This window comes from Pelophylax lessonae (assembly GCF_965119305.1).
Source record: "Pelophylax lessonae genome assembly, chromosome: 1".
NCBI lineage: Eukaryota > Metazoa > Chordata > Amphibia > Anura > Ranidae > Pelophylax > Pelophylax lessonae.
In genome coordinates, this window is record NC_138768.1 from 550,055,876 (window position 1) to 550,068,984 (window position 13,109).

Here is a 13,109-nt window from a genome sequence, read left to right on the forward strand (position 1 = left end):
CTTACACTTCTATCATCAGGAAAAGACATCCTCTACAATGCTTGAATGTGCTCGCACCTCTATCAGGAAAATACCTCTTTTACAATGCTTGAATGTGTGTGTTTGCATCTCTATCATGAAAAGACCTCTTTTACAATGCTTGGATGTGCTCGCACCTCTATCATCAGCAAAAGACCTTTTCTATAATGCTTGCATGTGCTCGCACCTCTATCATCAGTAAAATACCTTCTCTATAATGCTTGGATGTGCTTGCATCTCTATCATCAGGAAAAGACCTCCTCTACAATGCTTGGATGTGCTCACACCTCTGTCACCAGGAAAAGACCTCCTCTATGTGCATTCTAACCTATAGTATGTTTATACAGTATGTGCCCGCAGCTCACACCACTGTGTTAACAAAGGCCAAAGTACAACCAGTATTGGTTTTGTGCAAACATACTGCTACACACATCAATATTTAATGCATGATTCCGGACTAGTTCCTGTTCTACATTATCTTTTACAGCAAAATGTAATTGATAAGGTAAAATTGTAAACCTGTTTTTCTAGTCTGAAAAATAACCTGACCAATTAAGTGTTTACCCTCTTTTTACTGTTTTTTTTTTTTTTCATATACAATGTAAATACAAATGCAATGATTTGGAAAATTTTCATTTGTCACAGTCAGGGCCAGATTCTCACTCTGTGCTGCCATGGGCCACTTTTACAAAAGGCACTAATTAGCCTTCAAACTAACCACATTAGATAACAGCAATGTCATTTCAGAAAAAAACAATGCTGTTGCTGTTCCTTTTGTTCCAAAAAAATGCTTTGTCCCCGGCTACACAAGTGGAAAATGTAAACAAATAGAAAGTTATGTTTGGTCACTCTTAGTCCCCGTTCACACTAAGGCGACCTGTGAGGCGACCTGGTCGCCGTAGGTCGCCTTCCATAGGGAAGCTGCGGACCCGTTCTAATAGGAGCGACACAAGTCGCTCCGACTTAGAAAAAGGATCCGGAGCTTCTTTGGGGCGACCAGGAGGCGACCGCCATAGACTTCAATGTTATGAAGTCCGTGGAGGCCGCTCCGAGGTTGCGGCGCGCTGCTCGCACCGCGACCTCGGAGGTCGCCCCTGGAAGTAGCGTCGCCTGCATGTGAACGGGGACTTAGTGTCGGTTCACACTATGGCGATCCGACTTCGGGGGCGACCTCTGAAGTCACGTACACCGCGACTTCGGCGCGACTTGCACGGACTTCACATAATGGAAGTCAATGCAAGTCGCTCCGATGTCGCCCCGAAGTAGTACAGGAACTATTTTTTAAGTCGGAGCAACTTGAGTCACTGCTATTAGAACGGTTCCCGTAGCACAGAATGGACCGCGACCTGTCAGGCTGACCAGTCGCCTGACAAGTCGCGGTAGTGTGAACCGGGACTTAGGTTCATATGGGGCATACTACAGAATATAACTACATGCAAGGGCTGCGTTGGTTCACACGGGGATCCACAGATGTTCTGTGCATCACCATGCAGACAGTCCCATTCATGTCATTCATGTCAATCGGGACACAGCCACTGTTCCAAATTTGACAGTCATGCAGGTGCAGACCGTGTACGTTAGAGCTGCACGATTCAGGATAAAGTAAGAATCACAATTTTTTTGGTTAGAATAAAGACCACGATTCTCAGCGTAACATCATCTTTCACATTATACAAAAAAATTGGGTTACTTTACTGTTTCGTTTTTTTCTTTAATTCATTAAAGTGTAATTTTTTCCCCAAAAAATTGCATTTGAAAGACCGCTGCACAAATAGAGTGTGACATAAATTATGACAACGTCCGCCATTTTATTCTCTAGGGTCTCTGCTAAAAAAAATATAATGTTTGGGGGTTCTAAGTAATTTTCTAGCAATAAATACTGATTTTAACTTGTGAGCAACAAGGGTAGAAAAAAGCCTGGTCTTTAAGTGGGTAAACTATATATATATATATATATATATATATATATTTTTTTTTTTTTTTATAGATATAGGTCAAATCCTGATGGGGAGTGCATTTTTTGCATGTGTGGTGATCACAAGGTGACACTGAATGAAGAGAACGTTGGATGAATATTTATGAACTTTAATGAACTTTGAAGAGTTTATAATCACATATTATTAGAGCACATACATTTGTGACACTTTTGGGTGCTATTTTAAATATTATTATCCCAAATATGGGATAATGAATGTTATAGCAATTTATTTGATGGAAATTATTTTAGTTAAAAGATTTATTAGTATTTTTTTTTTTTTTTTGGATATGTATTCACATTTTGATTTCTTTACTATAAATGGAGCGCTACACTTTTTATCATATAAATCACTCTGTGTAGGTGCCATTCTGCAACATTCTATGAAAATAGAAATAGGAGTGACCTCCACTACTGATGAAAGAGATCCTGGGTTGAATGATAGAGATTCTCTATACACCTTGGAAAAACTGCGAAACAGCAATCGAAGGCTGAAAAATATGCAGGGACTGCCACTTTAAAAAGAACATTTGTGGATCAGAAGCATGTAGGTATGAGTAATTTACTCAATTACGCTCATTATCCTCAGACCAGCTACTGACATTTAAAACTCACTATTGGTCTTTGGCTTACAGGTAAGAGCTTCACAAGCAATGAAATATCATACTTTTTTTTATTACAGGTACTTTTATATATCGCCAAAAATCCATGCTGCTCTAGTCTTTACATATATATTGTACATTCACATCAGTCTCTGCCATCAAGGAGCTTACACTCCAAAGTCCCTAACTCATATTCATATACCAGAGCCAGTTTAGACAAGTGCCAATTAATCTACCATCATGTCTTTGGAGTGTGGCAGGAATAGCGAGAATATGCAAACTCCATACAGGTAGTGTGTTGGGATTTGAACCCACAACCCTAGTGCTGCAAGGCTGAAGTGCTAACAACTTAGCCAGTGTTCTGCCTTACCCACTTCAAAAAGCAATGTCTTAAAGCATATTTTGCAAACCCAACTAGGACAGGGGCTTTTGAAGGGGACTAGGGGCCAGCCTTCTACCCACTAATTATGGCCCATAGAGGAGACCAGGGATTTTGTCTGCTTCTCCCGCTAACCGCATGGAGAAGAGCTCAACTCAGCCTCTGATCCCATGGAGAGAGCAGATCATTCTCTAATGATGGACAACAACCTGATGAATGCTGAGAGTGAGGCTTGGATTCATTCTCTGAATAAAGACAGTGGGGCTTTTGGAGTGGATGGAAAGGTGTAATATTAATTTTGTACAGGTTAATGGTCTGGGAAAATATGGTGGTTCTCCTGCAGACTGGGTTGGAGAAGCTCCTCCACTTGGGGCAGAAATATTTTTCAAAACAATCTCCCTCAAGAATTCTATGAAGATAAATTATTTTCACCTTTTCAGACTGCTGGAACATTGTATGCATTTTGGCTTATGATGTCTAGGGGATAGATTACACAAGTGAAAGCTGGTTAATGAGATTTGGATAACCATGGGCCTTTCTGGGGAACTGGTGCCGAGCTGTCTGTGTGGGCACTGATCCGAATCACCTAGGCTTATCTAGGTGACTAGTTGTTAATTAGCTTACTGTTTATTTAGGTTACTGTTTATGTTGGCGGTTCCTTAGATGTGCTAATAATATTACCGTTTACAGTTTGCATTGTTTAGTATAATGTGATCAAGCTCTTACCTGATCTTGTGTGGTATATATTCTGTGTGAATTTACAGTACAGTCAGTTCCAGTTTGCACCTAAGCTAGTGCTGTCTAGTTCTTGGGTGCTATGCTCATCTATAATACCTGGTTTCTGGGTTTCAGAGTGGAGGAAGCTGTATCTTGGTGGAAACACTCAGGCTAGGTGCCAGGCGGTCCGTCACAATAACTAAAGACATTTTTTTAAATTTTTGAAAAGAACAGAGAGGGATTTGTCAATATTTTAGATAGATTTTGATAGAATATGCCAAGTTTTGGTCTGTCAACACAACACAAAGAAAGGGAAATCTTTCAATGGTAACACCAGTTCTGAGGACAACCATGGATTCCCTCACTTTGGAGGGATTTCCTCTCACTTCCTACTTTGCCTATGGGACAGGAAGTAAAAGGAAATCGCCCTAATGGGATACAAAGGATTAAAAAAATGGCAGGGGTTATAGTCATCCCTTACTCTATCAAAAATAAACAAACATAGTTTTGCCTTTGGTTCTACTTTAAACTGAACTTCAAGGCCTACAAAAAACAAGCACATCACACAGGCAAGGAAGTCATTGAGCTGCAAAAACCTCCACAGCCTGGCTGTGTAAGGAAGAAAAGAAAGGCACCTCTAAGTTCAGCATTTCTACCCTCGCCAGAGCGCCCTCCTCTCTCCTTCTCTGGGCAGTGCAAGGACTTATGCTTTTCAAATGAATTAGTCAATTGAGATTTTTAACGAAACTAGAGATTTTATTACACCTTGAATTTAAGATTAAAGTGACACTCAATGTTATCCTTATTCTCCAAAAATAATCCATACACATCCACTACGTAATGGCCCTGTAATCTGTTTAACATGAAAATGTTTCTTGCTCCAGAGTGAGCAAGAGAGGCAAGAGAGGGTGGCTACATTCCTACATACATTGGGATCATGAAAAATGAATGTAGCCACCCTCTAACAGGAAGTCAGATGCCAGCAGCAAAACAAAACAAAAAAAAATAATAATAATATATTGTAGATTTGAAGGAGGTGGAGAGAAAGAAAGATTACTTTTTTAGTTAAGTCCTCATTCAGACGTGTGGCCGGAAGGTGGTAAAAATGTGTGGTTGAGCCACGTTTTTGCCACCTGCCAATGGCTCCTCCCTTAAGCTTTGCACCCACAGTAAAGTCTACCCAACATGTAGTGATCAGGGGGTGGCAAGCATGCAGAACACAAAATACATTCAGTCATAGGGGAAGTGCTGCTAAGGCCCCTCAACCACATGCATTTTTGGTCCATTTGTCAGCAAAAATGGGGTTAAAGCAGGAGGTGAGGGAGCATGAGGCCGCTTCCTCACTGCCGGTCAGTAGTCTCTGAAGTGCGATCCAAAGGCAGATCTTGCTTCACAGCATAGGTAGCTTTAGACGTACATCTCAATCTACCCTAATACCTACTTAAATATAATTTTTTTTTGCCAGATCTCAATCACTTTAATTGTACCTTACCCTCTGCAAGGAATGACAATGATTATTCTCCTTATACACAAAAAGTGACATGTTTGAGGATTATTGCTTACAGTGCTTGTAAATCTCAGACATAAAATATGAACAAAGCATATCCATGTATAGTGTGTACTTGTCTCAGTTAAAAGTGTAATTTCCCATCCTGGAGTGCCCTCTTGGGAGGCTATAGTGGACGCAGCACTTCCTATGTATATCCAATCAGCACTCAGTTCTCTCCACACTGAGCTCTGCAGAGTGTAACATCAGCTCTCCAACCCCTTTTTTCTGAACTCTCAGACAAACTTATAAACTCAGCACTTTGAACAGTTGTAATAAAGAGAGGACTACAGATAATCAGGTACAACTTATATAGGAGGATTTGTTTTCTTTCTGTGTATCACCTGAGGATAATCCCTTCACTGGGTATATGTAAGAGTTTACAACCACTTTAAAGATCTTGCTGATTTAACTCCAGATAGATATAAGAAATTATTAATATATGGATCAACACATCATACTCACCAGCACTGACTTTCTTGTGCACCACTTAATTATATAAAAGCAGTGTATTACAATTCCAACAGTACTCTTTGATGTTCCTTCTTAGGCCACTTTAAACATTCTTAGGTACTGAATCAAAAAAAAAAATTCACTTCAAGAATTCCATTCACTTCAAAAGAATTCTATGAATCTACTCAGCAGTGGAAATTAAGTATTTAAAGGGACTGTCTAGACAAAAAAAAGGAAGTCTCAATAGATTTCTCAATATGATCATCGTCATTGGAAATGTTCGGTGAATTTTTTGGAGTTAGTTTTACAGAGCTCTTCTGCCTGTCAATTTCGGAACTCACATCTTGTTCTCCTTGCTGAAGGCAATGATCCATTGTGTAACAGATTTATGGGGACAAGTATAGCTTGCCCATAGACAAGAGGGCAGACGGACACAATTACCCGCAGGTACATGTGTCTGCTACACCAGCCTTTTTCAACCAGGGTGCCGTGGCACCCTGGTGTGCCTCCTAAGTTCTTAAGGGGTGCCTTGGCAAAATGCCTAAAAATTGCAACAAAATGAAACAGGTTTTTACATTGCAGCATTACAATCCTGGGCACCATGCGGGTCAAGCCACTGGCATCCTGGCAACCAATGACATCACTGGTTGATAAGGAGAATGACAGGTGCTTGCATAGAATCCTTGTTTACTCCTCATCTTCCCCTCTCCATCAGCACTGGGGTCACATTAGCAGGTAGAAGAAGAGGAACTAAGGGAGAAAAGAAACTCTAGAATACTAGTCAGTACCAGTTTGCAAAAGTGGAGGAATAATTCACTTCTAACTTTGGATGGCCCATGTGTATGGATGTCGCTGCTATATGTAAAACTATTAGATTCATTTTTTTTTACATTTTAGAATGGGGCGCCTCGAGATTGTGCAGAATTTTAAAGGGTGCCGCAACTGAAAAAAGGTTGAGAAGCACTGTGCTACACTATGCTTTTAAATATCAACATTTAGCTCTGTCTAATGCTAGCATTTGGCCTATGGAGTGGGATAGGTAACCTGATATGACGTAACCCGTTCGAGAACAAAGAAAAAAAAAATTGGCCAGACTGAATGACTGTCATGTCTTTGAAGGCCTTAAAGAGCAAAATTGATTATATTAACCTCTTCTTACCTAGTCTGCTGAAGTGAGGTGAAATAACATACTCACCCGCCCAGCAAATCCAGTGCTGTCTCACTGCCATCCACCAAAAGCTGCCGCATTACCAGGACCAGCACTGTGACCAAGAGGCCAGATGTCTCTTACTGGTCTTGGCAATTGGTCAGGAGAAATTATACACAGCCCCGAGGGTTGGGGGGGGGGGGGGGGGACTGACATCATTCTGACCTAGGCCAGAGAGGCGGAAGCTGTCCCTGCACTCCGCTGGGGTTATTATTATGGAACCTGACAACAATGCTACATGCAACTCATTGTTTCATTCTTTATATGCCTATTTACCACTGCCGTTGGCATGTCCTTGAACAGTCCTGAAGATCCAAGGTATTTTATAATGGCTAAGCTGTGCTGACAGTGCGTCTCTATTCAGTACTACCTGACCAGGCCATTTTTTGTGATACGGCACTGCGTTACTTTAACTGACGATTGTGTGATTATGCAACGCTGTACCCAAATAAAATTGATGTCCTTTTTTTTCTCACAAATAGAGCTTTCTTTTGGTGGTATTTCATCACCTCTGCGGTTTTTATTTTTCGCACTATAAACAAAAAAAAAAAACAATTAAAAAAAAATATATTATATATATATATATATATATATATATATATATATATATATATATATATACACACACACATATTTTTTTTTTACTTTCTGCCATGAAAAAATATCCAATAAAAAAATTAAAAAAATCTAATTTATTCATCAATTTAGGCCAATATGTATTCTGCTACATATTTTTGGTATAAAAAAAAAAAATCACATTAAGCGTATATTGATTGGTTTGCGGAAAAGATATAGCATCTACAAACGATGGGATATTTTTATGGAGTTTTTATTTATTTATTTTTTTTACTAGTAATGTTGGGGAATAGCGTTTTTTTTCTGGGACCGCAAAATTGCGGCAGACAAATCAGACATCTAACAGACACTTTTTTGAGGATTAGTGACATTATTATAGAGATCAGTGCTAAAAATATGCACTGTTACTGTACTAATGACAGTGGCAGAGAAGGGGTTAACACTGTGGGTGATCAAGGGGTTTTTACTAGTAATGGCAGCAATCAGCGATTTTTAGCGGGACTGCGACACTGCGGTGGACAGATCGGACCCCTAACTGACATTTTTGACCCTTTTGGGGGGACCAGTGACATTACTACAGTAGTCAGTGCTATAAATATACACTGTTACTGTACTATTGACACTGGCAGGGAAGGGGCCAACATCAGGGGCGATCAAAGGGTTAAGTGTGTATCTAGGGCGTGCTTGCTAACTGTGTGGGGGTTGCTCTGACTGGACAAAGACAGAGATCCGTGTTCCTGCTTAGCTGTCCCTGTAAGAACGGCGATCTGCCTTGTTTACATAGGTAGATCACTGTCTTGCCTCTCTAGGGAATGATCATGGATGGCGGGTGGACTTCGGATCCGCTGGAACGCTGATTGGCATCCCCTGTGTCCAATCAGCGTGAGATCGGGCCTCCGGCGGTGGGCGCGCGCCATCCAGTGGCTATTGCACGAAATGATGTACAGATACGTGATTTTGTGCAATAGAGCCGACTTACCGCAGTAAATATGCGGTAGGCGGTCGGCAAGTGGTTAAACAGAGGTTACTGAAGGGCACATTGCAGGGCCATACATCAAGAGACCAAAGTATGTAGACCTGAACTGACGTGTCACGTTCCCAGCACTGACCTCTGTTCATCACCGATGTAAAGTGAGGTGCTCTGACCACTAATGAAGGTCAGCAGCTAGTACACACTATAAGAAAATCGGGCAAACACTTTCGTCCAAAGAATTTTTGTTCGATGTTCGGCAGCCGACAGCCGATTCCGAATTTTCGTAAAAAATTATCGAAGGGACAAACTCCAAATTTTTTCTCGCATGAGAACAAAACGAACGATTTTGTTTACCATTTTCATACAAATTTTGTACAAGAAAAATCAGAAAAGAAAGACGGCGCATGATCAGAAACAATAAACAACAACAAAAAAAAAAAAAAAGCCTTTGTCGTATGAGAATTTTTGTACGAAGTTTCATTCATCGGTTCCGATTCGCTGTGAAACAACAAGGAAAATTGTTCAGACGATTTTCTTGTAGTGTGTACCCCACTCTAAGCTGGCCATGGATAGAATTTCCAACAAAAAAGTCTTCAAAAAAATTTGTCCAAAAATTCTAAAAAACATTCTCAGTATATTCATTTGTGGTTCGAAAGATTTTGTTTGCTTTTAACATTTGATTTTGGAATGACTGGACTTTACAAAAAAAAAAACAAAAAAACTAAAACAAACACATACACTGTTTAAAAATGTGTTTGTTCGAGAAAAATTATCTGATCCTTTAAATTTTCTCGTCTCTGCTGTCCAAAACAACCGTCGACTTTACTCACTCATTTTTAGAAAAACAGACTAACTTTCTTTTCCTCAGAATTTCCATTGAACTTCTATCCACTAATGGCCAGCTTTAAACTTTTACCTCCATGTAAGTTATGTTTGTTAATTACCTATTTACTATATCTTTTGCATTTAGCATGTTTGAATACATAAAACACAATGAAACACATATCTAGGGAAATTAGAGCTTATAGCTCAGCACAGTGATGAAGCGCTGAGCTCGGTGGATCGCACGGTTTCCTTTTTTTTTTTAAACAAACTTTATTAAGATGTCACACAGACAATTCAATTGCCACAACAATTTAAGTTCAATTGCCAAAACACCTCAAGCTTCAAACACCCACAAAAGTGCCTGTACAAGCGCTAAAAAAAGTCTGTAAAGGATGCTCAACTTAAAGCTGAGTTCCACCCAAAAGTTCCACCCACTCATTTGCTTTCTCCCCCCCCTCCGGTGCCACATTTGGCACCTTTCAGGGGGGAACGGGTACCTGTTTTTGACAGGTACCCGTTCCTCACTTCCGGGAGACAGCGCCGCGGCGCTGTCCCTCGGAAGTTTGGCCCCCTCCTCCTTCACCCACCACCGAGCCAATGTGAATGTGCAGCGCACTTCGCGCATGCGCATTAGGGATCCGCCCATGAAGCTGTAAGGCTTCACTGCCGGGTTCCCTCACCGGCAATGGCGGCGGCAGCACCCGACAGCCGATGGAAACATCGACTGCAGTGCCAACATTGCTGGACTCCAGGACAGGTAAGTGTTCGAATATTAAAAGTCAGCAGCTGCAGTATGTGTAGCTGCTGACTTTTAATTTTTGGAGGGGGAGACTAGAGGCTGGAACACTGCTTTAAGTGTAAGGCCTTGTTTTTGCTGCCTGCCAACCGCCCTCCTTTAAGCTGCAATAGGCAACGGACGGTTGTTTACATGCCGCAGTTACGATGCTACATGCCCGTGGCAAAGTTGACCTTAACAGGGCTGGATCAAGGGTTGGGCAGGAGGGATGGCTGCCCTGGGCACTGTACGATCATGTGAGGTGGGGGGGCGCCACAAGGAGATTGGGGGGGAGGGGGATTTGTATTGGGAGGGGGAATTTGTTGGGGGGCATAAGAATTATAGAAGGGGAAATTTAGGGAGGATGTGCTAGAAGTGTTTTTTTGGAGGAATTTGTGTTGGGAGGGGGGATGGGGAAAGAGAATTTGTGCTAGGAGGGGGGATTTGTGCTAGAAGAGGTGATATGGTAGAGGGGGGAGGGAAATTGTTCTAGGAAGGGAATTGTTTTTTTTGGAGGGGGGGGGTGGTATTTGTGGTAGGACTGGAAATTTGTTGGGGGCTATTTGTGCTAGGAGGGGGATATGGAGGGGGGGGGGGTGCTGGGAGTGGGGATATGGAGTAGGAGTAGGTAGAGGATCTGTGCTAGGAGAGGTGATTTTTTTGGCGGGGGGGCATTTGTGCTGAGGGATTTTAGCAAGGGAAGCAGATTTGTACTGGGAGGAGGGAAAATTTATGCTTAGAAGGAAAGCATGCAGATTGGTGCTAATTTTGTTTTTTTTTTGGGAGGAGGGGTTGCTGACACATAATGCTCATACATCTTGGGGAGGGGGGGTGGGGTGCAGTTTGGCATGTTCATCCTGGGCTCTATGTGACCTTGTCCCGGCACTGGACCTGATTGCTACACATTCACGCCAACCGTGTAAACTGCGGTGCGTTTGTTGGCACAGGCGGTGAGGAGGCCTCACATCACTTCCTCGCTGCCTGTCAGTAGCCTCTAAAGTGCAATCTGAACAGGCTTCAGAGTCAAGAGAGATTTAGAAACTATACTTCTAAGCTGACGGCTTTTACTGCATAATTTAAGTGGGTACAGTAGTCTACTAAACTGTATCACTAGCACTGTTGTCAAGTCTGTCTCTAAATGTGCAATCTGTCTATTGTATTACAAAAAGGCCCCTGAAACAGAACACTGCTTCAGCATTCCCAAAATATAATGAAAATATAAATAATTACAAATTCACACCCAGCGCCTACGGAGCCCTATTAAATATGTGCCCAGCTGCTACTATAAATATAAATCAAATGCAAAAAAAAAACCAGTAATGAGAGGCGGATGTCGGCTCCCATGGGACGTCCAGTATAAATCCAACCTGGCTGAGAGATGGACTAGCTCTGAGGAAGGGAGCGTGTCTCCTGAAACGTGTCACCGGTAAAACGATAGGGACAACAACCTCCACATGTTGTGGACTCATTCCATGAGATATATGTTCTTCTTGTCTGTGATTATGTTTTTGGCTTTTTAATAAAGGTTTTAAGGTGTCCAAGGGTAATGCACCAGGTGTTTGCGCCTCCTTTTCTTTCTTTTGTATGCACTAATGATTGGATTTCCCCGCCTGAGGAGAGCAGAACGACTGTGATTCCCATTGGAGTGTGCGCTTGGGTGTTAAGTTGTTTGGATACATAGGGGTGTAAATGACATCACATAGCGTAATTCCATTTTAAAAAATTTTTTGAAACCACAATGCAATGAAAGCCACTCACAATATAAAAGAAGATAAAAGCATAATTCCACAATGAATAATACGCTAGTAGTGCGGTCTCTTACACCTGCTGCTTGCTGGTGAAACCCGGATAATTCCGCACTAACCGGCGTTTGTTCTCGGAGGTCACTTGGTCACGCCCGGACGCGTTTCGTCATTAGACACCTGCAAAAATACCAAAATGTCCCCATCCTAGCACAAACCCCCCAAATGTTCTCTCTGAGTACAATTCCTCCCCCCCACGCAGCACAAATTCCCCTCCCCAATTTCCCATCCTAGCACGAAACCCTCCCCCTCAAAGTTTCCCTCCTGGCACATATACCCCCCAATCATCCATAATTACACAAATTCCCGCCCCTCTCAAAAAAATTCCTCTCCTAGAGCAAATCTCTTCCCCCCCTCTACCATGTCACCGTTTCTAGCACAAACCCCCCAAATCCTCCCTCCTAGAACAAACCCTGCTCCCCCTTCCCAACACCAATTCCCCCAAATCACCACTCCTAGCACACTTCCCTCAAATTTCCCCTCTTAGGACCATTATTACCCTCAACTTCCTCCTCCTAACACAAATCCCCTCCCCCCTATCTCCTCGTGGTGCCCCCCCACCTCACATGACACCACAGTACCCAGGGCAACCACCCCCTCCTGCCCAGGGCAGCCGCTCCTCCTGCCCACCCCTTTTCCTGGCCCTGATAACACCTCTCTTCTCCATAAGAGGGGGAGGTGTTTTGTAGTGCACAGAGACAGCAGGGAACAATGCTAACTGATAACCATTCAGATTCAGAGAGTACAGGAAATTTTCAGCTCACAAGTTTTCAGGTTGGATGACCAACTATTTTTTTTTCACTGGTGGAACAAATATAATAAAACACTTTTAATGGTACTGTATATTTTACCAGACCAAAACAGAGCAAATTATTGAGATTTATTGCTAAGCGTTTACATACACTTTAAGACGGATGTAGACCAACCAACACAGGCCTTTAGAGACCTGTAGTCTACTCTCATCAGCAGACACTAGCTCAAGAGCACAATAGAATATTTATGAGTACAGTGTCCTTTAATAGGAAAATATTGATTTTCCATTGACTCTTGTGAGACTTTTAGTACTTTTAACCTCAAATTCCAAAAGACAAACAAAGTATTCAATTTTCTCTGTATATACTGTAAGCTGGTAATTATGTTCCATTTCAGTTCTAATAAATTCTCTGTTTAAATGTTAACATCCCCAGCTTCTAAATCCTTCTAATATTTTATACTTCCCTATCGACAATTCAAGAACCAGCTTAGAGGGGAATTCCATTGG

At 41.8% G+C, this 13,109-nt stretch overlaps 1 protein-coding gene across 2 annotated transcripts in view; it reads right to left on the reverse strand.

Moving 5' to 3' along the window:
* The window catches only part of MFHAS1 (multifunctional ROCO family signaling regulator 1), a 116,045-nt gene that overhangs the window by 68,582 nt on the left and 34,354 nt on the right, over positions 1-13,109 (reverse strand). The window lies entirely within an intron of this gene.